This window comes from Podarcis liolepis, assembly GCF_965112155.1.
Source record: "Podarcis liolepis genome assembly, chromosome: 7".
NCBI classification, from domain to species: domain Eukaryota; kingdom Metazoa; phylum Chordata; class Lepidosauria; order Squamata; family Lacertidae; genus Podarcis; species Podarcis liolepis.
Window position 1 is genome coordinate 77,021,114 of NC_139561.1, and position 23,697 is coordinate 77,044,810.

Here is a 23,697-nt window from a genome sequence, read left to right on the forward strand (position 1 = left end):
CACGGAAGTCCCGTCGGATGTTCGGCTTCCGAAGAATGTTTGCAAACTGGAACACTCACTTCTGGGTTTGTGGCGTTCAGGAGCAAAAATGTCCGAGTACCAAGGCGTTCAACAACCAAGGTACGACTGTACTGTTATTAAACAGGATGTCCCTGGATTCATCAGAGAAACGTTGGAGGGTATGAGATTCAGGACCGAATTTTTAAAAGTACTCCTTATAGACACACACATGCACACAACAGTGTGCATAATTAATATATAGCATTTACTGTCGCAGGATGCGGCGACGGCCACAAGCTTCAATGGCATTCAAAGAGAATTAGACTTATTCATGGAGGGAGGGAGGCATATTGATGACTATTAGCCTTAGTGGCTGAATGAAGCTGCCACATTCGAAGGCAGCATGGCTGGGGCAGGGGGCTTTGTGGACAGGAGGCATTAGCAGTTGCTGGGGGGCAGTCAGCAGTGGAGTCTCGTTGTGTTCCTGCCCTACCCAGGGGCTACCCCGATGCATTTGGTTAGCCACTGCCAGAAGCTGTATCCTGCCATAGCTCCGCGATAGAGCATCTGACTGGCATTTAGAAGGCTGTCGGTTCAATTCCCAGCATCTCCAGGTCGGGCTGGGAATCACAGCCTACCTGGAGAGCCTCTGGCAATCTGTGTAGACGATACTGAGCTAGAACGACTGATGGTCTGGCTCCGAATAAGGCAGCTGCTTATGTTACTTAGTCTAGCAGGGCCAAGCTCATGTATGAGAATTCCCCACTGGCGCATCCTACCTCTTGTGAGTTAAGAGGAGCTCAGAAAACACAGCTTTCTTGTGGGCTCCTAAAGTCTTGGAGCCGGCAGCGCTTACTTGTTTTCTGCTTTGCTCCAATCGCCAGGAAAGAAGCAGGGGCACGAAACAGCTTGGGGTGAGGGAGGAGAGAGCTGCAGGAGGTGGGAGAGAAATCTAAAATGGCTGCCGCTGCTGGTCACTCGTGCCTCGGCGGCTAGTGCAGCGAGTCCTGGCTGGGCTGCATGAGGATGGAAGCAGGAGAAAGTCCAAGAGAGTGGGGAGACAGTGAGATAAGATGGGTTTCATGTTCAAGCCTGGGGTTAAATATGTGCCCCAAGTCTGGGAAGTCTGCAAACCGCCGCTGTCTATGCACCCCCTAAACGAGCCGGGGAAATGGACTCCTTTTCCGGTCATAGGGGCAGTTGGATTCGGACAGAAGAAATGCACCAGAAAGAGCTAGCTCTGTTTGGCTGAGGCTGTGTGCAAGGAGAAGAAGCTGTGGAGAGCAGCCCCGAGTCTCGGTTTGGGGCTGGTGGCCCCAGGCCAGCCATGGGTGCCCCTACTCAAAGGCATGAAGGTTCCTGCCGAGCTGGGCTGAGTCAGTCGGGGTGGGAGGAGAGAGTTAACCATGGCTGTTGGATCATGGCCCAGAGCTCTGTTTTTTTTCCCAGCGTCCCTCTCTCCTTTGCTCTCTCCCGCTCTCCCTCCTCCTTTCTCTCTTTCTCTTCCCCCCTCCACTGGCACTGAGCGCTCACTCATTCTCCCAGCAAAGCACCCCCAGCTCCCCTTGGCCACTGTGCCCCGGCACCCTCTGCAATCTCCTCTCCCACCCTGCTCCAAGCCTCAGGCACGATCTACCTCAGCTTGGCACACCCTGGCAGAGTTCCCGGCCTCTCGTCCCTCTCGCCCTCGGTGCCAGCCAAACCCCTCCATTTTCTTTCTCCTTCGCTCTGTAACCTGCACCCTTTCTCGCTTTTGTCCCCCAGCTCAGGGCACTCCCCCCCGCTTGAACCCCGAAGACCGCGTCCCTGGAGGCGAACCCGTCCCGAGCCGGGTGAGGCGTCGTGCTAAAGACTTTGCTTTTTTATTCCCCCTGTGTATGCCAATTTTGGGAAGAGGAAAAAAAAGTTTTGTTTCGGGATAGCTATGGGGCGGCGGGCTGAGATTGAGGGGCGTCCTCATCGGGTTGGGACACTGAGAGGCTTGGCTTGGCAAGCGAGGGGGGACGAGGGTGGAGCATAATGGCGGCGCTTTGTTTGAGGACGGGGGTCCCGCAGGCAGAGAAGCAAGCGGATCATGCCTGGAGTTCCCCGGTTTATCTTTACTGTAGTGAAGCCCAGGTAGATACTGCAGCCCCAAGGGCCACGTTGACCGTTCTTCTGCCGTACCAGACAAAAAGGAGGCGATAGGTGGGCCAAAATGCTTGGACCACATTGCGCCCGGGCACAGTTTGTGCTGTGGCGGTCGTAGCAAACGCTAAATCCTGCTTCTTCCTCTGATCTAGGAATGCCAAGGCACAAACTGCTTAAGGGTTAGCTGGGCTAATGCCCGGAGAGCACTGCCGTTGCATCCGGAGCCCTTCGATGCTCTCCCTTGTGCGCCCCATAATTTTGGTGCGTGGCCTCGCGGATCCTTCACCCTCAGAGGGGATCTTAATCCACCACTGCAGGTCCCCACAGGCAAGTACTGCAAATGCCAGCAGCCTCCTTTGGTTATTCCGGCTCACCCCCGGGGTTTGGGCCCGCAGCCCCTCCGCACACACCCCGAATGTTCGCCTGAGCTCCCCCAGGCTCAGTTAAAAAAAAAAAATTGGCCGCAGTGCAGTTGTGTAACAGGACTGAAGGCCTTTCAGGAATTTCCCCCATCAGGCTCTGGGCTGGAAGATCGCCGCAGAGTTAGGTAAGGAGCGGGGGTGCCTAGAGTTCTGTGGTTCCCAGGGAATCTGATCTGGCCTGGCTGGAGGGCTTGGGAGCAAAAAGCGGTGTGGCGGCGGCAGCGATAGGGGAAGTGCAAACCCTCAAGATCTTGTTCAGACACCTCCTTCTGCGTTTGCTGCATTTGCTCAGCTCCTGTTTGTCTGCATCTAAAATCGGTGGTGTGTGTGTTTTGTTTGCAAACCACAACAGGGGCAAAAAAAGAAGAAGAAAGGGTTATCCAAGACAGTGTAGGATGGGAGTGTTGCCCCTCAGCAGCCCCGCTCGATTTTGGTGGGGAGGAATAGCCAGAGGTGGTTGGGTGGGGGAGGCTGCAGTGGGTCAGGGTTGCAAAAGGGAGGGAGGGAGGGAGGGAGAGAGAGACTTGTAGCATTGATGGAAGCTGTATGCGCAGCACTAAGAAGGGGGCTGGCGGGTGCCATGGGCGATGGATCGGCACAGGGAGGGTGGATTGGCACGATGCCAAGGCCTAGGCGGCCGTTGCTAGGAAACCCAGGTTCCCTTGGCAGCCAGACCGCCGTTTCACTTTCATTAAAGGGTGAGGGAGACGGAGACAGAGAAGAAATGGGGAAAGTGGCAAGGGGGGGGGAGAGAGAGAGAGGCAGGTCAGGCGGAGCCTTTAGAAGGGGCGGTGGTGGAGTCGGGTCAAGCAGCAGCGTGTGGGGGTCACAAGGACGAGGGCACAGTGCGGAGCTGGGTTCAAATGCCCGCTGCAGAGGGCAGGGTGGGGTCGCATTGTGGTGTGCCAGCCCCTCCAGCCCTTGGCTCTCGCGAATAGATAAGAAATCAACTTCTCCCTCTCTGAGAAGGTTTTCATGAGGAGGGTGTGTGCGCATGGGCCTTTGGTTAACAAGTGCAAAAGTGAGTGTGGGGGGCAGTGTGTGGGGGAGAGCAAGAGGGCAAAAGACCCACCACAGGTCAATTTTGGGGGTGTGGTATCAAGACAAAGGAGGCAGAGGCCTTCTGTGCTCGTGCTTTTCAAAAAAAGAATATTCCACAAAAAATTATAAACTACACAGCAATCCTTGGTGCCCCCATCCCACCTGCAAGCTCCCTACTCCCCTCCCCTTGCTTTGAGGAATTTTAGGCCCAAAGCCTGATCCCTTTCTCTTACACTCCCCACCCCACCCCAAAAAACCCAGACTGCTCTCTGCTGCCATTGTCTCTACTGCCCTCCCTGCAAAATGGCCAGCACGGGTCATTTGGAAGCTGGGACAGAGGCATATGGGGAGGAGGGGCATTTGGTGGCTGTAAGTGGGTGGGTGATGGGTTGGTAGATCAGGGGAGCTTTGGATTCCAACCTGGAATAGCTGTGGTTGAGCCCTGGCAAGTGAGGAGGGCACCACGCAGGGTGAATATTCGCTGCACTTAGGGAGACAAGTCGCCGTGTGGAGTGGCAGGCGGCGGGGGGGGAGTCGGGAAGGTTGGGTCAGCAGACTGGTACTCCAGAGCAGCTGGCAATCTGGAGGGTGGGCGTTGAACTGGAAGAAAGGAAAGGAAGATAGATGGCACGGGGAGGGCCTCTCCAGTTGGCGCTTAAGGGTTGGCACAGGAGACGGTGGCAGGTAATGATATAGCTGGGGAGGCTTGGCGGTTGCGAAGCCAGGGGGGGGAGGGCGGCAGGTTCCTGGCATTTTGAGGCCAGGTTGGCGAGCAGAGAAGGCCTCGCAGGCATGCGGGTGGGGGCGGAGGAGGGCTGGCTGCCTGGCACTCCGGGGGCCAGCCTGCTGGCGGGCAAGTTGGCATAGTGTACCGCAATACAGCGTGATGTGAATTCATTAGAGGCCAGAGCGAGAGAGCGAGACAGGAAGGGAAGGGAAGTGGCGGGGGGGAGAGAGAATGGGAGACGGGCACTGACCCAAAGGCCAGACAATGGCAGCAGGTAACCATGGTGATGCGCCCGGCTGTGCCAGCCTAGCTGCCGAACTGGGAAGAGAGTTATCCAGACAACCCCTGGGGAACTGCCCGCCCACAGTGGTGTGGGGTGCAAGAGAGGGGTGGGTCACCCTTTTCCATTCTTCCCCTTCTGTCTACTATTTATGAATGTGCGGCTGGTGCCAACATGACCCCCCCCCATTTCTGCTCCCACACTCCATCTCTACCTCCTCGGCTGTTTTCCCCATCCTTCTCTCACACCTCTGTCTGATCTTTTCATCCCTCTGTTGTCCTCTGTTGCTGTCTGGCGTGCCCCTGTTCTCCCCCCACCACGATCATCTCCCCCGCCCCGCCCCACAGCGGTGCCCTTCTTTCTTTCCAGCCAGACCCCTATCCACATAACATCCCCCTCTCCATCCCAGGACCCTCCTGTGTTGACGGTGCCGCCTGAGGGACGGCGGGGGGGCGGCAGGGAGGTGGCACCGTGCCCAGATCTGAGTATTCCTCCCTGCCTGCACGTCCCTATCTTTCTTCTCCATTGTCTGCCTCGGTCTTTTTGCTTTTCGCCTTCCTCTTGTTCTCCACGCCGCCGCCACAGCTGTCCGCCGGCTTCTCCCACCTCATGCTTGGCCCTCTCTGCCGTTTTATTTCCCACCCCCACCCACCCCCTGTGTATCTTGGCACGAGATGCCCATCTAATAGATATTCCGAGGCTCGCTCTCCTCTGCCACTGCAGCCCCCCTCCCATTCCAGCACATCACCTCAGGGTGAGTCCCGGTACATGGTCTGTATGTCCCTCACTCCACCCTTGTTCCCCATTTTAAAAAACACACACACACAGAGAGAGAGATTAAATGTTTAGGGCGAGATGGCGACTGTCGTGGGGGGAGCATGCCTGGGATTTATGTCCTCCTTTACAGACCCATCTTCTCCTTGCACTCCCTTCGTCCTTTCATTCCTGCCGTCGTCTCTTGCAGCCAGAGAGGTTTGCGACCAGGCCTGGCACTGTTGTTAGGCAGAGTGGGGCGGCTGCCTCAGGCGGCAGATGTGGGCGGGTGGTATCAGTGGTGAGATACTGGAGGGCAGAGCTGTGTGCATCATGCGGTCTGCTCTATGCCTCCTAAGCTTGCCTGTTGCCCTCAGGTACTTCTTTTGTACCTGGAAAGGAGAGAGGGCGCCATCTTGTCCTTTGTCTCAAGCGGCGCAGTGCCTTGGGCAGGTGCCTGTACATATTAGGGCTCCATACATGCTATACACTTAAAGCACCCCCGCAAAGAATCCTGGGAACTGTAGTTTACCCCCTCCTAGAGTTACAATTCCCAGCGCCCTTAACAAACAACAGTTGCCAGGATTGGGGGGGGGGGCTGACCTGAACAGAAAGAGCCTTGTCTTCTATGGAAGAGCAGGGATCTTGAACTTGTGGGGTTTCACCTCAGAAGATGGGGCTAGTTTAGTGGGTACCTAGTTTAATATAGCTAATATATCTGATTTTCACGACGCTGCAAAGATCCATTTCATTCTGAACCACGAAAGGAAACCACCTTTTCAGTTTCTAACGCAGGAGAAGCGATGGCAGAATTAAAAACTCCATTTGGATTTCTCAGGAAGGGCCTGTTACGCCTCTGTTGGTCTTCAATCCTGGTGCAACTTTTTCAGCATAATTAGAAAAATGCAGGCAATTACCTCAGAGTGCAGCCCATAGATAGGGATTATGAAGGCCTCCCCCCTCCCTCCAAAATGATAATTAACTTGATCAATTTTCCAGTGTAGGGCTTGGAGAGATCTCTGCTCCCAGCCATTGTAGGCAGTACTGTGCTGGATGGAACAATGGTCTATCTCATTATAAGGCCATTTCCCATATTTCTAAATTTCCTGTGGCTTCTCTTGAAATTCCTTACGATGTTTCGCCCGAGGAAGAACATCTAAAATACCCCGTGAATTTTGATTTAGGTGATGCCTGGCAACAGCCTAAGGATGCGTAGAATTGCCCAGATAATTATTTGTCAGTTTGAGCAAAATTTGTTTGGCTTCCCTCCCCGACCCCTGAGGACGAATTTTTAAACGAACTCCTCAGGCGAAGTTTCGGCTGAAGCAACTGGAACCTGCGAAATGGAGCCTTTGCAGGGCACCAGGAACTGATGAGCACATTTCTTGGACTTGTATCTCAGAGAGGATTTTTGCATCAAGGCCTGCTTCTTAAGCATCTGTCAAGACAGAGATACCCCGAAACAATAGATAGACCTGTTATTCGAATATACCTGCTTACCTCTTAACTCTACAGGACTTAGCATTTATATAATTAACTAGACCTCTCTCCTTTTTCCTTTAGCCTGGTTGGAGGAGGGTGCCTCTGAACATGGACAGAGTATCTCTCTCTCTCTCTCACACACACACACACACACACACAGAGTCGTTACTGGGGTGTTGCATGTTGGATTTTGGATGTAGGAAATGGTCTTATCATTCCCTGATCCTAACCTAGCTTGCAAGGTTGTTGTAAGAGCAAATTGTAACTTACCCTGAGCTCACTGGAAGAAGCATGTTATGCAAATGAACAAAAGACATAAAAAGAATTAAGGGGAACAGAAGGTTGTTTTTTTTCTAGAGAAGTTTGTTTCCCCTGTGCTTCTTATTTTCTACGAAAGAATAAGCCCTTTAAAATTAGGGGTTCAGGTATTCCCCCACCACCACCTGAGAACTCAAAGTGATTAAACTACAAATGCACTCAGAATCTGCTAAACTCAGCTTTGCTTTATTCGGTTTGTACAGTCTCCTTAAACAAAGAGAAAAACTTTTCTCTCTTTTTTTTCTAGACTAAGAACCAGAGAACCCATTTCTGAGCCCCACTGAAGAGAAATGGGGGAAGACAACCCCTAGAGGTAAGATTGTTAAATGAACATTATTTCCCCTCATCGGTAAACATCATTTCACAAGCAATTTGCACATTTAAAACGACAACAAAAAGAAGTATTCTGGCCTTCTGATCTTGTTCGGTCTCACAACAGCTTTGCTGCTGATGATTCCCATTTTGCAGATTGGTAGCTATAACTTGGGACAGCGATGACTTCCCTGAGACGGCCCAATGAGTTCATTGCTGCCCAGAGATGATGAACTTAGATTGTTCAGATCCTGTGCTCTTACTGTCAGGAAGTTCTTCCTAATGTTTAGGTGGAATCTTCTTTCTTGTAGTTTGGATCCATTGCTCCGTGTCCGCTTCTCTGGAGCAGCAGAAAACAACCTCTGCTTTGGGCAGATGTACTTTGTCCTGTGTGAGAAATAAACGCCACCTCCTTTATTTATAGGGAGGGGAGGCATATGTGGCTCGTGCTTCCTGTCTCTTACCACCCGTTCGAAGAATTTAAAGTAGCTGGTGATCATACTGTGCCCCTCGCAGACCCCCAAGCGTGGCGACCCCTAGTGAGAGGCTGTCATTGCATCATACCCTTCCTGACTAACCCTCCCATTCCTTCCCCACCTTTCAAAGGGCAGGATGGGTGTAAGGTTTAGTGCTGCTGGGACACAGGAAGGAGGGGTGCTTAGCACCAAAGGATTGCCCACCCATCCCTCCCCAGGGTTCTTCTGTCTTGTCTCTGTGCGGGAGAAACGCCCATTCATTTCAGCAAGCCATGCACAGGAGAATTTCCTAGAGGACATTCTAATCAGGAGGAGAGATTTGCCTTTTGAATGTTCAGCCTCAGGCACCCAAATAACTTAGACCGGCTCTTGCTGTCGCGAGCCACCCACTTCAACACCTCTGTGACATGACTGGCACCGTCACTGTGAAGAGTCTTTGTACAGCAAAGCGTGGCGATGAGCGTAATCAGCCTTTCCTTCTGCTCTTCCGGGCCCTCCCTGCAAATCTGGGTTGAGTTACTTTCATATTTTGAGTTGATTCACGATTTCCTCTTACACTCTGCAGTGAGTCAGCGCTTTTATTTTGAAAAATCGTTATTTTGTTCTGAAAAGAACCGGGCGAGGCTTCTATTCACAATTCCGCTGCAGAAACATTTATGTTTGGAGCAGCTGGAAGCAGCTTTGGCTGGGGAGAGGGGACCAGAATCCATTAAGTGGCTAAGAGGATAGGGTACCCTACCTGTGCGCTAAGCATCTGTCTGTGCAGAGAGCGGTCGATTCGAAGTGTTTGATGCCCTCACCCAAGCTGCATGGGAGCGTCCGGTTTGCAGATCTGTACCATACATTTAAAGCACATGGCTTTTCCCAAAGAATCCTGGGAACTCTAGTTTGTCAAGAGCGCTGTGATTTGTAAGTCTGCGGGGAGGAATACTATGCTTCCCATGATTATTTGGGGGAAGCCATGTGCTTTAAATCTATGGTGGGGGTTGTGACCTCAAAGCATGTTTAAAGCACAGGATTCTTTTGGTGGGCACTTGCTTTAAACTTATGGCGTGTACACTCCCTAGTGACCCTTCCCCCTTCATTCTGCATATTTAGTTGTGCCTCACAGCAGTGCAGAAGGAGCACAATTTCCATTTGGAAGCCAAGATGGTGACCGTAAACAACATTAGCTTTTATTGCTGCTGCATCACAACTGTTGAGTCATTGTGATGTCCACCAAGACCTCTAGATCCTATTCACATGTATTGCTGGTAAGCCAGATGACCCCCCCCCCCATCTTATATGTGTGCATCTGTTTCTTCCTGCCTAAGTGCAGAACCTTACATTTGTCCCTATTGAAATTCGCTTTCTTAGCTTGGGTCCAGTTCTCCAATCAGTTAAGGTCGTTTTGAATTCTGATTCTGTCTTCTGCGGCTACCCCTCCCAGTTTGGTGTCACCAGCAGATTTGATGAGCAGTTCCTTCATCCAAGTCATTTACAAAGCTGTTGAACGATGGGCTCAGGTCAGGACCCTGCGGCACCCCACTTTCTCCCAGAATGATAAGGAACCATTAGAGAGCGCTTTTTGGGTTGGGTCAGTCAACCATCTTGCAAATCTACCTAGCAGTTCCAGCCCACATTTTACCAGCTTCTCCAGCGGAATACCATGGGGGACTTTGTCAAAAGAACTCAAGATACACTATGGTTCAGGGTACGTTCCTGTTTCCGTATCCTGGCTTCCTGGTGCAAGTGAGCCAGTGCGAGAAAGGCTCAAGTGGTGCTTTTAAAACTCCCAGTGCCAGTTTCTCCCCACCTGCAATCTGAGCCCTCTGGATTGTGTAGGCCAGGTTTCAACAGAATGGATGACTCGTACAGGGATGAACTACGTTAAAATTTCCTTGCCCAGCCATGGATTTGCTGGGAACTTTGGGCAGGCCACAGTTTATTGCGCTCAGCTTCCTGTCTCTAGAATTGCATCCTGCCTTGGCACTCAAATGTTCAAGGCCTGCTGTATGTATTCAAGCTGTCATTCCAGCTCAGATTTATGGCTCTTCTTCCAGCAACAGGTAATCTGGTTTGGGGAGGGGCAGGGAAACCCAAACAGCAGAATCCTAGGTCCTTAAAGGATTCAGGATCCCAGGACCAGGACACATATTTATCTTATTTTTGCAAAAAAGAAAAAAGATGCTGATTTGGGAAAGAGCCTGCTGGATTAGGCCAAAGGCCCATCTAATCCAGCGTCCTGTTCCCAACTAGATATTCACATGCAAGCATGCAAGGTGGAACTGAGCGCAACAGCACTCTCCCCTCCTATAGTTTCCAGAAACTGCTAATTAGGAATATGCCACCTCTGACCAAGGAGGTAGGGAAATCCATTCTGTAAGCAAAGTGTGTGCGCGCGGTTTTTTTTTTTAATGTTTAAAAGGGGGCTGTGGGAAGGAACAAAAGCCTCAGGCCCCCTTGGCTGCCCCCTAACAGCACCCTTGTTGCCCAGCTTGGGCCCACTTAACACTGTTGATTAAAATAAGTAAATAAAATTCCAGGACCTGCATTCCTTGTTCCTCCCCCCCAACAAAAAAACAACAACAACAACCCCAAGGTGATTGAAATGAAGTTTGTACAGATCAGCTTAATGTGTCCAATGCCATAAGGTAGGCATTTTTTAGCTCAGGCTCCTAGACTCTGTGTGTGTGTGAAATGACGTTTCATTTGGGTTACACACATAAATATTAAGCCTAAACACTGCTCAACAACTACCTCTAGCATTACATTAGATTATTTTATTATTATTATTATTATTATTATTATTATTATTATTATTATTATTATTTTGAAGCACAGTGAGGTGTCTGAGATAAAACATGTTACGTTATCATCTGGTTAAACTTACAATACCGTAGCAGAATGCTGGTGGCGAAAGAGCTCCCCCTTGTGCATTTTCTCTGAAATTCCTCTCTTTAACCCACTGCCGCTACCCTCTTGCATTTTGTCCTGTGACAGCCGTCCTTTCTCTTTGTCGCCAGCTTCTGCAGGACGGTCCATAGAACAGATAGAACAGGCTCACCAGCCAGAAATAAACTAGCAGAAGCGGCGGGGGGCGGAGACACCCTCTTTGTTCAAAAGACAGTGTGGGCCGTTTGAAGAAGAATAAGTGGGGGAGAGAGAGACTGCCGTGCCACATAGCCCAAGTCAGTTGCGCATTCTCTTTCGCGGTCACTCGTAGCTGAGGGTCTTCCATGAACACTGTTTTAACAGTGTGTCCGTAATTGACTGTGGAAGCCAATTCTGGATCCACACGTCTTTCCACAGTGGGCACATAGGTCTCCAGGTGGGAAATGATCACGGTGAGGATCTGCCAAACGTGCCTTCCTCTTAGCTCATTTCTCCCTTTCACCCTGAATTTTTGCTTCTTCAAAGTCCACAACACCTTCAGTAGAGGCTATTCTCCTGTTCAAGGGCTTGCAGGCCAGTGTTTCTGAATTCTGAATTATCGTCCACCCGCATTTTGCTTTCCATTCTTAAGTTGGGAATAGAGTACAGTCAAACTTCAGGTCCTGAATGGCTCCGTTTTGGAACGTTTCTGCTCCCAAATGCTGAAAACCCCAAAGCAAATGCTCTGGTTTTTGAATGTTTTTCGGTAGCCAAACGTCCGATGCGGCTTCCCATTGAGTGCAGGAAGCTCCTGCAGCCGATCGGAAGCCGCACCTTGGTTATTGAGTGGTTTCGGGAGTCGGAATGGGCTCCCGGAACGGATTAAGTTTCAGAACCAAGGTACCACTGTAGTTGCTTTGGAAGATGATAATCAGGCATCCGAACAGCATGTCCATATTTGTGCATCCACCACTATGAGAGCCAGTTCCAAGACTACATGGTGGTTAATAATAATAATAATAATAATAATAATAATAATAATAATAATAATAATTTATTTATACCCCGCCCATCTGGCTGGGTTTCCCCAGCCACTCCGGGCGGCTTCCAACAAAACACTAAAATACAATAACCTATTAAACATTAAAAGCTCCCCTAAACAGGGCTGCCTTCAGATGTCTTCTAAAAGTTTGGTAGTTATTTTTCTCTTTGACATCTGGTGAGAGGGCGTTCCACAGGGTGGGTGCCACCACCGAGAAGGCCCTCTGCCTGGTTCCCTTTAACTTGGCTTCTTGCAGTGAGGGAACTGCCAGAAGGCCCTCGGAGCTGGACCTCAGTGTCCGGGCAGAACGATGGGGGTGGAGACGCTCCTTCAGGTATACTGGACCGAGGCCATGAATTCACAGCTGTTCTGGGATAATGCTCTTTGTTCTCCCATGAGGATGGCAGGTTCTTAGCAAAGTGTTGCCTGGTGGCCTGCCCTTTCAGACACTCTTAATGCTAGTGGGCCCTGCTGGCCTTATCTGGCAGTGGTAGACAATAGCTATTGGACAGGTGCTCTGATCAGCACCTTGGCAGTGGGACTTTTCCAGTGGATCATCTTATTACAATAGCCAGCCTTCCTTTCATGGAACTCATGGCAGCAGACATGAGGTTCCCAGTCGGGGCCTGCTGCCAGGTAGAGACCAGAACCACACCTGCTTAGCTTCAGTACTGTTGCTGTGTTCTATGCCTTCAGATCATAGGCTTACAAGAAACTAATTCAATTCTTTCTTTTTTTAAAATCAATTTTATTAAAGGTTCCAACCTAATATACCATCAAATTCAAACTAAACTAAAGAGAATAATAAAAAACAATACATCAAACTGGAAAAAACTGGAGAAAAAAACACATTAATAATAATCCTCATACGATCCCCATAAAACAGAAAATTATAAATATATCTATGCAGCGCTCAGTCACCGTTTTATCTTACTCTTCACACATACAGAGAGTTGAATCCTCCCACCTGGGAGAGCTCCCCCTTCCTTAGTCTCCCCCTGAGAAAAGCCACTCTGACCTGCCTCTCATACAGCCCCCTTCCTCTTCTCTCTGTCAGCCCCCTGTACGTGTCTTCATTTATCACAAATATAATTTTTTAGACGTTACGAATGCTAGTGAATACCACTAAGAGAGGCACCAAAAATCAAAGATCACACAAGAAACCCAATCTCAAGAGAAAAGAAAAAGAGATGAGAGAGAAGAGAAAGTAGAGAAAGGTTAAAAATAAGAAATACTACCATTTCCCTATTTGCCAATTGTGAATATAACTGTTATTCATAGTATTTAACACATATACTCCAGAGCAATTCTAGCTGTAAGTAACATCTAGTTATTGTGTTGAAGAAACTCACTCTGTTCTTCCTTCTCTCCTCTCTCCCTCTCTCCCACAAATCCCAGTCTTTTTCTTTTTCTTCCATAGCCTTGCAGGTTTTTCTGCCCTGCGCTGCAGGCCTCTTCGGCTCCTCCAGGCCATAGTCCACCCAGCTCCTGCCGTGGTTTTGCCGGTTGCCATAAACCCGTAGATCCGAACTTGCGGTACGACTGCCTCACACAAGCTCGAGTCTGTGGGTATGTGTCGACCTTGGCCAGGACTTCCAGACACGCTGTTGCACCCGGACCTTCTCTCTAGTGTTGGGGCTTAGATACGGACCCCCCTGAAAGTTGGCGAGAGCTGATGTCCCTGCAGCAAAAGCAAGCAGTGCGACAATTTCCAGATCCCTGTTCTCTGGGATCATTCAGCTGAAAAAGGGCAGGGGAGAGCACAAAACGTGGGAATTAAGCTTCCCAAGAACCTCAGCTTTTGTTTATTATTATTTTTAAAAAAACAGCAAGATCCTAGTCCATATGCCTCTAAAAAACACACGCTTGGAAGTGTGTGGCAATGCCTGCTGAAATTCCAGAATCCAGAGAGGTTGTTGTGTAAGATTTTAGTGAATGGGGGCGGACAGGCCTTCAAGTGCCCTACATAGCTCCACGCTGCTCCCTATGCTAAGCAAATCCAGATTCAGTGGTGCAAAAATTAATAACAATTATGATGATACTTTATAAATAGAATAAATTATGCAGAGGAGAAACAGCGAATGTTTGCCCTACCGGCTAGTTTAAACAGGTTGCAGCATTTGGACTGCCTGGGAAGACATTTTTCTTTTTCTTTTCAGCAAGCAGTTGGCACAGCCCTGCCAGCCAGCCCCATGACCAGCACCAGCAGTTGGCAGGGCTGGCACTTGCCAAGCCCCAGAAGCTGCTGCAGACCCCCTCGCCAATCCTCCCTGCTAGGGAATTTGCGATCTCCCAGGCCTGCAAGTTGCTAGATCTTCGTTCCGATTTATAGGCGCAGATTTTGTAAATGCTGCCTAGAAGCAACAACCTTTGCCCTGGAAGCCTCTTCCCTGTATCTCATATGCTTTGAGGCTGCCTGTGATAATGCAGGGATAGCCTGATTTTGAACCAGAAGCATCCCTAAGGGCCTCTTATCCAAAAGCCCATGAAAATCTGAAGCCAGGTCTTCTCTCTCTTGCATATAGCTGGGTGGAAGCCAAACATATATGAGAAGAAAACCCATTCTATTTCCTCAAGGCAGTAGGTTTCCATGATCTTAGAGGGGGCAAAATTGGCCTCTTTCTCTTGGGTGGTAGAGCTGTGTGAAAACCTCTGTCTCCTGCAGCTGGACTTTCTCCTAGCCAACGAATGACTGGTGTCTTCAATCTGCGACACAACTTGTCTCCTCCTGCTGGGGGTCCCGCCACATTTCCAGACGAAACCTGGTTGGGAAGCTTTCTCCTCTCCTTCTCCAACTCCTGCTGCGTGGCCTCGTGTTGAGGTAGTAGGTTGTATGGTTTAGAATAACACCATCAGGAGATAACTGTACAGCCTCCTAGCTTTCCCTGGGGCAACGCCACCATCCGAGTTGGTCCACTTGGCAGCGGGGCGCCAGCCGCCATAAGGGTGAGTAGCAAGCAAGGTGACTCCCTGTTGCTGGAAGCGATTTGGCTTAACCTCAGAAACTCCCTGTTGCAGTTTCCTCATGGGGTGGTGCACCGGAAGGCGAGCCACGTGCCTAAAGCTGTAGACCGGCTTGATGAGACCTGGAAATGGTTTGAGAGAGGCTCCCCTTTGTGTGGCACAACACACACACACATTTATTTCGTCTACGCACCTATTTGGTTGGAGGAGAAAGTTGCACGCCAGCAGAGACCCCTCTTTGAAATGTCCTTCTAAGGGGGCTGCTGTTCGTGCATTGCCAGAAAGGAGGGGACGGGTCTGCGTAAAATGTGCACCTGCTAATTCATATGGATAGGTGCAAATGTAGAAGTAAGCACTGCAGTTTAAATGGAAGTTAAATGCATTTGACCCTATTGTGACAGAGGGGGACGAAATGACTCGTGTGTCTTCTCAGTCCGCTTTCTGGGTGCTGCTAATTTAAAGGAGAAGTGGAAAGGACCCTCCTGCCCGCCCTTAACTATGGTTTTTTTGTCTTTAAACCATACTTGGTCCAGGCAGCCTTTCAAGCAGAGAACTGTTAGCTGTAAATTATTATCATTATTACTGTTATCAGGAAACAGATATACAGTTTAGAAACAAAAACCAAGCAAAAGACATTTGGAAGCATGTTAAAGGTAAAGGGACCCCTGACCATTAGGTCCAGTCGTGGCCGACTCTGGGGTTGCGGTGCTCATCTCGCTTTACTGGCCGAGGGAGCCGGCATACAGCTTCCGGGTCATGTGGCCAGCATGACTAAGCCGCTTCTGGCGAACCAGAGCAGCTCACGGAAACACCGTTTACCTTCCCATCGGAGTGGTACCTATTTATCTACTTGCACTTTGACATGCTTTCGAACTGCTAGGTTGGCAGGAGCAGGGACCGAGCAACGGGAGCTCACCCCGTCGTGGGGATTTGAACCGCCAACCTTCTGATCGGCAAGCCCTAGGCTCTGTGGTTTAACCCACATACTTCCATCCAGTGTTTTCTCGAGGTTTGCAGGTACAGCATTCTTCAGCCGCCAAATGGCTGGGTGAATGGGGATGTTTTCAAATTCCTCCTGAAACTTAATAATGAGGGAGGCAGGCACTCCTCACTAGGATACATGGCAACCCTATATCTTCAGAAATCTTGGGGCCGGAGGCAGACATCTTTCTCCAGGTTCAGTGGCTGGAGAGGTGGCTGAATACAATTTTCAGTGGTCAGGAATGAAGATCCAGTGCCTTGCAGGACTCCTTGTGGCTAGCGGAAACCGCACGATTAAAAACTCAAGATTGCCGATTCTGCATAATGCGTTACATAGAACAAATCTGCAAGTTTACGTGACAGTTGCCTTTCTTTCGGTGCAGGCCATTGTTCATGTAAATTACACAACTGTCTGGAACATGCTCAGTTGTCTTCTGCTGTGAGAGTGTGTTGCGTTTGTACGTATATAGTTTGGGGTGTGTTTTTCCCCCCAATTGTGTTAAAACATGTGTATTGTACGGGAGGCTTAAAGACAAAGATTCCGCAGGTGCTGACCTGCAAAGGATGCCAGGCTTCTGGGGGTAAAAGGGTTGGAGAAATGGAGCTGACCTTGGAGAGAAAGTGGGCAAGGTGGATGTCTGGAGCAGCTGTAAGAAATGATACTGAGCCTAGGAGAAAGACAGGGGAAGGCGTGCAAGTGCTGGAGATATACTTGTTGCGTTTTTATCTTGCCCTTCACTCAAGGGTGGCATGCAAGGCCTTTCCAGATGGGAAAGGATGGCGCCGTCTCTTTATGTGAGGTGCTCAAATGCCATGTGCTGCGCAAGCAACACGGGAGCAACAGATGGCTTTGTGAGTCACATTAGGGGAAAACAGAGGGCACCGAAGAAGCCCGGGACCACATACGAGGAGGCAAGTTCATGCCTGGCCTTAAGGGCATGTGAAGATGTCAGCTGTGCACGTAGCCCCTTGCGCTAAGTTGTGGTGAGGCACATCACCGTGTGATATGCAGGGTCTCTCCACGACCTTTCTGCTGCCCCTTGTGTTCACTCAACTGGGCAGAGAAGGATTTGTGTTACGTTCCCTTGGCAGTGGATGAGCAAAGTGGAAGAGATTCTGTGTGCAGGACTTTGGGGTGTGTGTGTGTGTGTGTGTGTGTGTGAGAAGGGGGTACTTATTCCAGATAAATTATTATGGAATCTTGTTTTATTTTAAAGCATGATCCTAGGGGAGTGACCTTTTGGTTCTGCGCACATGGAGGGCAATATGCATTTACAAAACTGCAGGAGTACGCAGATCGGGTTGTGTTTTGTAACCTTTGGGAAATGGTGTGTGGTCTGAAGCAGCTCTTTGTTTTACTGGGTGAATTGTCCTTGTTTGTGCTGTGAGCGACTGTCTGGCGTGGTGTGGAAGCTATATTGTGAGATGTAGCCTTTGTTAGCAACACAAAGCCCTTGCAAAAGCAACGCATGGAGTTGGGAAGTACCAATTTATTTATTTTTTAAGGGTTGTACCTGTGGGGACAGGGCATGCACTTTTTGGGGCGGGGGCAGCTGCCTGCATGGGAGGGGCTGCTTCATTCGCAGACGGGCCATTTGCCTTGCGCCTCACGTGCCGTTGTCTAGGTACGTACACGCGTGTGGTGCATCTGTGCTTCATGTGTACGCTTAATGTGGAGAGCGTGTGTATTTCAAACGTGAACATGGGGCGCGCGTCTCTCTGGGGCAGACCAAAGGTCTCTTGGCTCCAGCTTTCGGCAACGATCAGGCATGATAGTGAGGGCCGTGCCCATTTGCCCCATGTAATTTAAGATACACTGCCCCTGTAAATGGAGGCTCCATTCCTCTGGCACGGACGGTTCCGGCTTGTGCCTTGCAGCACTTTTTTTGTAATTTTCACGCGAGGCAGCCATGCGTGGCTGGCATGCTCTTGACCTGTGGCGGGCCATGCAACATGCCATGTCTGGCTCTCGGTCCATGTGGTGTGGCTTGCGTCTTTTGCCTTGCATTTGCCAGCCGCGTTGTGCCGTGCTGCACGCTCTCGTCCGATGGGCGCAGAGTGTGGCGTGGGTCTGTTTGGGCTCAGCCCCACCTGCCTAGCTCACCTGCCGCTTATTGTCTCGGTTTGCTGCCATTTGAATTTTTCCCAGCCAGCTCCCTCCCTCCCTCTCCGCCGCTCCCTCTTCTCCCCTCCTTCCCTCTCTCTCTCTCACTCTCTCTCCCCGCCCTCCCTGCCGTCTGGATCCAGGCAAGTCTGATAAAGTTCCATTCCAGACAACAGCCGCATTGCGTTGCTACAGCATAGACAGCGGCCCAGGGAGAGAGAGAGAGACATAGAGCCAGAGCTAAGCGATGATGGGGAGAAAGAGAGAGGAGAGCATCCGTCAATAGGCACAGCCACCCATGAACCACAGCCAAAGCCAAGGACGGAGGATGGCAAGCGAGGAGGGCAGAAGGAGAAGAGGACCAGAACAGGTTAACCTTCCCTGCATGGGGAAATTCACCAGCCCTGACCTGCGGGGTGGGAGAGGGAGGGAATTGGCAAGGGAATAAGGAGGACCAGGATGGAGACTGGAGGAAAGGGGCTGGGTGGGTGAGTGCAAGAAACAGGCGATGAAGAATAAGGGGAGGGGAAGGGGCTGACACAGAGCAACAAGGAGGAGAGAGGCGATGAGGCAGAGGTGCTGGAGAGGGTAGTGGGTGGGGGGACAGGTGGCATGTCAGGGGCAAGAGGGATAAGGGGAGATGGGTCAGCCTTTGCGCACAAAGCTTGGGTGGTGAAGGGGATTGGCAGGTAGGTTAGTGACCTTAAGTTTGGTGGTGAGGAAGGGGGAATGTGTGGGGTTTTTGTGTGGGAGGAGGCGACTCACCTTCCTTAGAAAGATGAGAAGCCCCGATAGCTGTGGAATGCTAAATTTCCATCCTGCCTGCCCCCTCCAGGGGCAAGTGGAAGCAAAGATGAGAACAGAAAGATGCACTCTTTCTCTGGGGTTCAACAGTTGCCACCTGGGGCATCTCTCTCTCTCTCTCTTGTTCTCTCTCTCTCTCTCTTTCATATGTCATGTGTGTCTTTCTCCAAGGAAGGCGAAATGCATGTGCAGTGTCCCCATCCCTCCCACCCAGCCAAACCAACCGGGGGTTTCTTAGAGAGGTCCCAGCTGCTACCACCCCTGTGGGCACTTCCTGACATAACGCACCCGTGGACCCATGACCTCATTGAGGGATCCAATGCGTGACCCCCCCCCAAAAAAAATATTGCCTCCCCCTACTCCAAAATACAAGATGGACACGCTGTATGCGCATTGGAACGATTCATGTGCGTGCACACACGCCTCGGGGGCCACACCCACCCAAGGGATTCCCATCCTCAGATATACACAAACCTCTTTTGAAAACACTATTGGGTTCTTCTCTCAGGGGGGGAAATGTGCACTCTCTTTCACACACACACACACACAGTCCTCCAGGACTGGTCAAGGAAGAAAAAATCTGCATGTGAGGGAGCTGGGTGTGGGTGTGTGTGGGAACAGAAAGACTGAGAAAGCGGTTCTTAAGGTTATTCGTCACAGATCGCCTTCCGCTGGGTGCATGGATAACTACTGTTTGTGTGTGGTGGGGTGAGCTGGATTGGGCAAGTTGAAAGCAATGGGAATTACGTGGCACAAGTTCCGTATAACAAGGAGAGAGGGGTGTGTGTGTGCCGTGCCACATGCGTGTGCCATGAATCAATCCATTGTGCACCACGGAGGCAGCGTGCTTGAAAGGGGCAGTTTGGCAGAGGTCTGTGAGTGCGCGGAGAGAGGGTATTGTTTGCGGAGAGGATGGCGTGGTTTGCGGGCAGTGGTATCGATGTCAAGGTGAATGCATAAAAGAGATCTCTGTGCGGGGAAACATGTGTGTGCCCGGGGTGTGAGTGCGAAGGAGCGGGCAGGCGTGTTTGCTGTGCGTGCCGTGGCTGCAAATGTTCAAATCCTTGGTATTCCTCTGGACAGAACATGCTCACATAACACAGACCCCAAGCAAAAGTATCTGTTGGGGAGTTGGACCCTGTCTCTGACTGGAGTCTCTGCATCATAGCATGTTTGGAAGATGGCTTGTATCCAGCACAGTCTTGGGCTGAAAGAAGTTTGGTGTATGTGTGCCCATTTGTGTGTGTGTGTGTGTGTTGTGCATACATCATAAATTGGCCGTAGAGAGATTTGTGTACATGGTTGCTGACTTAGGGGGGCTGGTGGAGTTACCTGCAGATGGTTGGGGTTGTCCATTAGATGTACTTTTTGGAAAACACAAATGTGCTGGTGCAGGTGTCTCTCCTATTATATCACAGAGCCGTTCGTGATGTGGCTTTTGGCTCACCTCGCCCAACGCCTGTGCCCAGCGACAGCAACAAGAAACACACCCTGACCAGGTGAGTTGGTGGGTGGGGAGAGACACCCTTTTGTGTTCGAGGACTGGGCTCCAACCCCTCCAGATCTCCCTCATACTTGGCTGGTTATGCTTTTCCATGCAGCCCTGATCAGTGTCCCTCGCCTAACCTAGCGAGTCTCCGTGGCGCTGCTCCCTGTGGACTTCTCAAAGGCCACCGAGGACTGTTTCACACGATGGCTGCAGTCAGGTGCCCACCGCTTCTTTCGGCTTGTGGGTTAGCCAGTACGCTCACCCTGAGCAGACACTGCCGCTTTCTCACGCCGCCTCAGATCAACGCCCGTTGGCAGCAGACGAGGCAGACAGTCCTCTCACACAAGGGCTGAGTTCAACAGGGCCCCAGAGCCTCTCTTGAACTTTCTGGGCCAGCACATTTCCCTGACTTGAAGCCTACCCAGAGACTGAGCCGGCCAGGGGAATCAGCCCCCTGACTGCATTGAAATCCACTTCACCATTCGCAGCAGCAGGGGGACAGGCACAGTTCTGTGTCCTCTGGCATATGCTGGAACATTCCAGAAATGTAGGCCCATCCCTTATCCAGAGTGTAAGGGAGTCTCTCTGGAATCTTAGCAGGAACTAAGGCCCAAAATGCAGAAATGCCAAGAGCACAGCGGGTACAGGCTGAAGCTGTCCCACCTATGAAATGCTACCCACTATTGAGGTTGAAACATCCCGGTGGCTTCTCCTTGCCCACCCACTTTCCACAAACTTCTCAACTGGCGCTTATCGAAATGGAGATCACGCCCAGGCTTTCTAAGAATGGCGCCCTTCAGAACTTCCAAATTTCCCACAATAGTTCTTTTAATTAAATGTGTCTTGCCTACCCTGCTTTTGTTTTCATATTTGTTGAATGCTTTTTTTAAAAAAAGAAACAGCTTATATCCTCCCAAACAGCCTTCCCTCTTTTTAAAAACCCTTTTTTAAGATTCCACTTCTTATTTAGCAACTGGCTTTGATGCTCTCTTTTGCCATGACCTGCTTGAGTTCACATTACCTGTTCTCAGTGTGGTTTCCCCCCCCCCCACCACATTCTCTGCCCTTTTGTGATTGTATTTTCTTCGGGGCACACCCTTTGGCTTGCACGGTGAGGCTCAAGACAACTACAAATTTTCGTAGTAAAACTCCCACCTTGTTTGGGGGTGTATTTTCCTGTGTCCATTTTCAGCAACTCTTGGCTGTAACACATTACAAGTGGGATGGGAAACCTGTGTCCCCTAGACGTTGCCAGACTCCACCTACCACCAGTCCCCCACCAGCCTGGCCAGAGATCAGGAGGGACAGGAGCTGTGGTCCAGCAGCATCTGGGAGGCCCACACATTCCCCCCCATCCCTAGTACTCCAGCGATGCACTGCCCTGAAAATGGTTAGCTTCTGTAGAGCATCGGTCTTCAGCTGGTGGTTTGGGTCACAGCCTAACCCAAGGTGGGTTTCAACAGGAGCACTTCCCATTGTGCAATTGTATGGTAAAAGGTTAAGAAATGGGTCCTCAAATGCATGTTTGAGTTACAAGTGCATCCTGGGTCTGAAAAGGTGGGAAGCTTCTGCAGAATATTAGGAGAGGTGAGTGGCAGGAGGGAGGGAGGGGAGACAGCGGGACATGTACCTTTGCTGCATTTTGATCCTGATCGCTTGCCTACCATTGGGGCAGGTAATAGCGCTGCAAAGTGACATTGGGCTGTAGCCAACGCTCATTCTTCTCTGAGCAGACCCACTGAAATTAACGGGCACAACTGATTTAGGTCCATTAATTTCAGTGTTGTCTAAGCAGAAATCAGATGGACCCAGAAGGTTTGGCAGTTAAATAGATCTAGTTGTTGCAGAATAAAAAGGTTGGCTTCCACTGGACCGAGGACTAGGTGGGAGGCTTGAGGAGGTGCCGGACTTCAAGCTTCCCAGGATATTGTATTCTTTGGCCTAGAATTTTTTCTTTCAGATATTTGGGGACTGGGTACCAATACTAAGTGGTCCCGCGTGTGTCTGGGAGGACACTCTGTGCGTGTTCAGGAAAATTTCTTGTTCATCTGACTTTCCATGTCCTAATATTTGGCGTTGAGAATAATGATCCAGCCCTGGCAAAATTGGAATTGGATAATGGTGAAGATGATTTACACAGCCACCGATAGCTCCCTGGATGGCTTACAGCAATGATTTTAAAATGCAATATACAATAATAATTACAAACCAACAATTAGTAATAATAATATAAACCTTACTTGCATAAAGCAGCCTGAATTTAAAACAATTCAAAAGCCTGAGTGAATGCAAAGGTATTTACTTGGCACTGAAAAGACCACTAAGAAGATGTGAGGTGAGAGAAATGGCGTCAAAGAGACCCTGCTCTGAGTGCCAAGTGAGGTGAGCCGATTGGCTCCAAAGGAGAGATCCTTTTTGATAGTGGCACCATAGCCTGCCTTCAGTGGCAGTCGAATGCTTTATGGTATTTCTGGTGCCTTTTTATTCATCCAGATGTTTTAACTGTGTTTTAAACCCAATCCACAAACTGCCAGATAATTAGATATGAGTTATGTCAGAAAAGCAACAGGGCGTTCTGTTTTGTATTTTAATTTTCAGGGGAAGCTAAAAAAGAGAATCACGTTGAAAGAATTGACCCAGTTCCGCTGAACTTAAAGGATGTCATTAAGGCGTCTTTGCATTTCCAAAGCGGCTGCCATCCTTCTGCTTTGCTGCCTGCCTTGGCGAAGGAGGGGAGGTTTGGGGATAAAAACGAAACTAGAGAACGAGAGTCGTCCAAGAGACTTTGAGGACCTGCCATGATTTTTGTGTTGCAGCAGTTGAGGAACGGAAGTTTGCTTGCTCTTTTTATTCCTGTCTTGCTAACCTTATGGTGCCTTGTCTCTCACCTGTTTTCCCCCCTCCCAGGTTAAGGAGTCACATGGGGGAACTACCTCCTCCCCACCCCTGCCTGCCCCTTCCTGTTATAGTCCCATTATCCTTTCTCTGCCTTCCTGCTTCCTCATTTCCCGGCATCCTCTCTGTCCCTGAGACCCTTAACCTGTGAGGAAGCCCAGAGGTCACAGGTGAGGTTCTTGGGAACTGAGCGGGTAGCCCACCCCCTGCGACCCCCAAACGCCAGGGTTCTTGCCTTGTTCCCCCAGGACGGAGCAAAGGGGCTCAGTAGCACAAACTACTAGATGCATTGTGAAATACTGTGGCTGTCTTGGTCATCCAGAATGGTGAAGAAAGCAACTGCTTTGAGTGGATTCTATCCTATGCTGCGGGGAACACCCAAACTCACAGAAAAGCTCTTAAGATGAATGGTTTGCACAGCATCGGCCCGATAGGGTGTGTGATCTTTGTGCTATATACCTCTGGTCTCAGAGCTAGAACCCATACTGCTCCCATGCAGAATTGTCCCATGTCCAGCACGACCTCCTATCCTGGGTACCAGAACCACAGAGGCTTCGCCTGTGTCAGCAGTTTGACTAGTGAAAAACTGAACTTCCTCCAAAAGGAAGTTGCCCTGCTGTAGCT

General features: G+C 50.2%; 1 long non-coding RNA gene across 1 annotated transcript; it reads left to right on the forward strand.

Annotated features, from left to right (window-relative positions):
- The first annotated feature begins 4,143 nt into the window (after positions 1-4,143).
- On the forward strand, positions 4,144-21,077 carry LOC310712427. Its single transcript, XR_014528880.1, has 4 exons — positions 4,144-4,277; positions 7,401-7,466; positions 13,235-13,405; positions 14,502-21,077. It is a non-coding gene; the product is annotated as an uncharacterized lncRNA (long non-coding RNA).
- Positions 21,078-23,697: the final 2,620 nt, after the last annotated feature.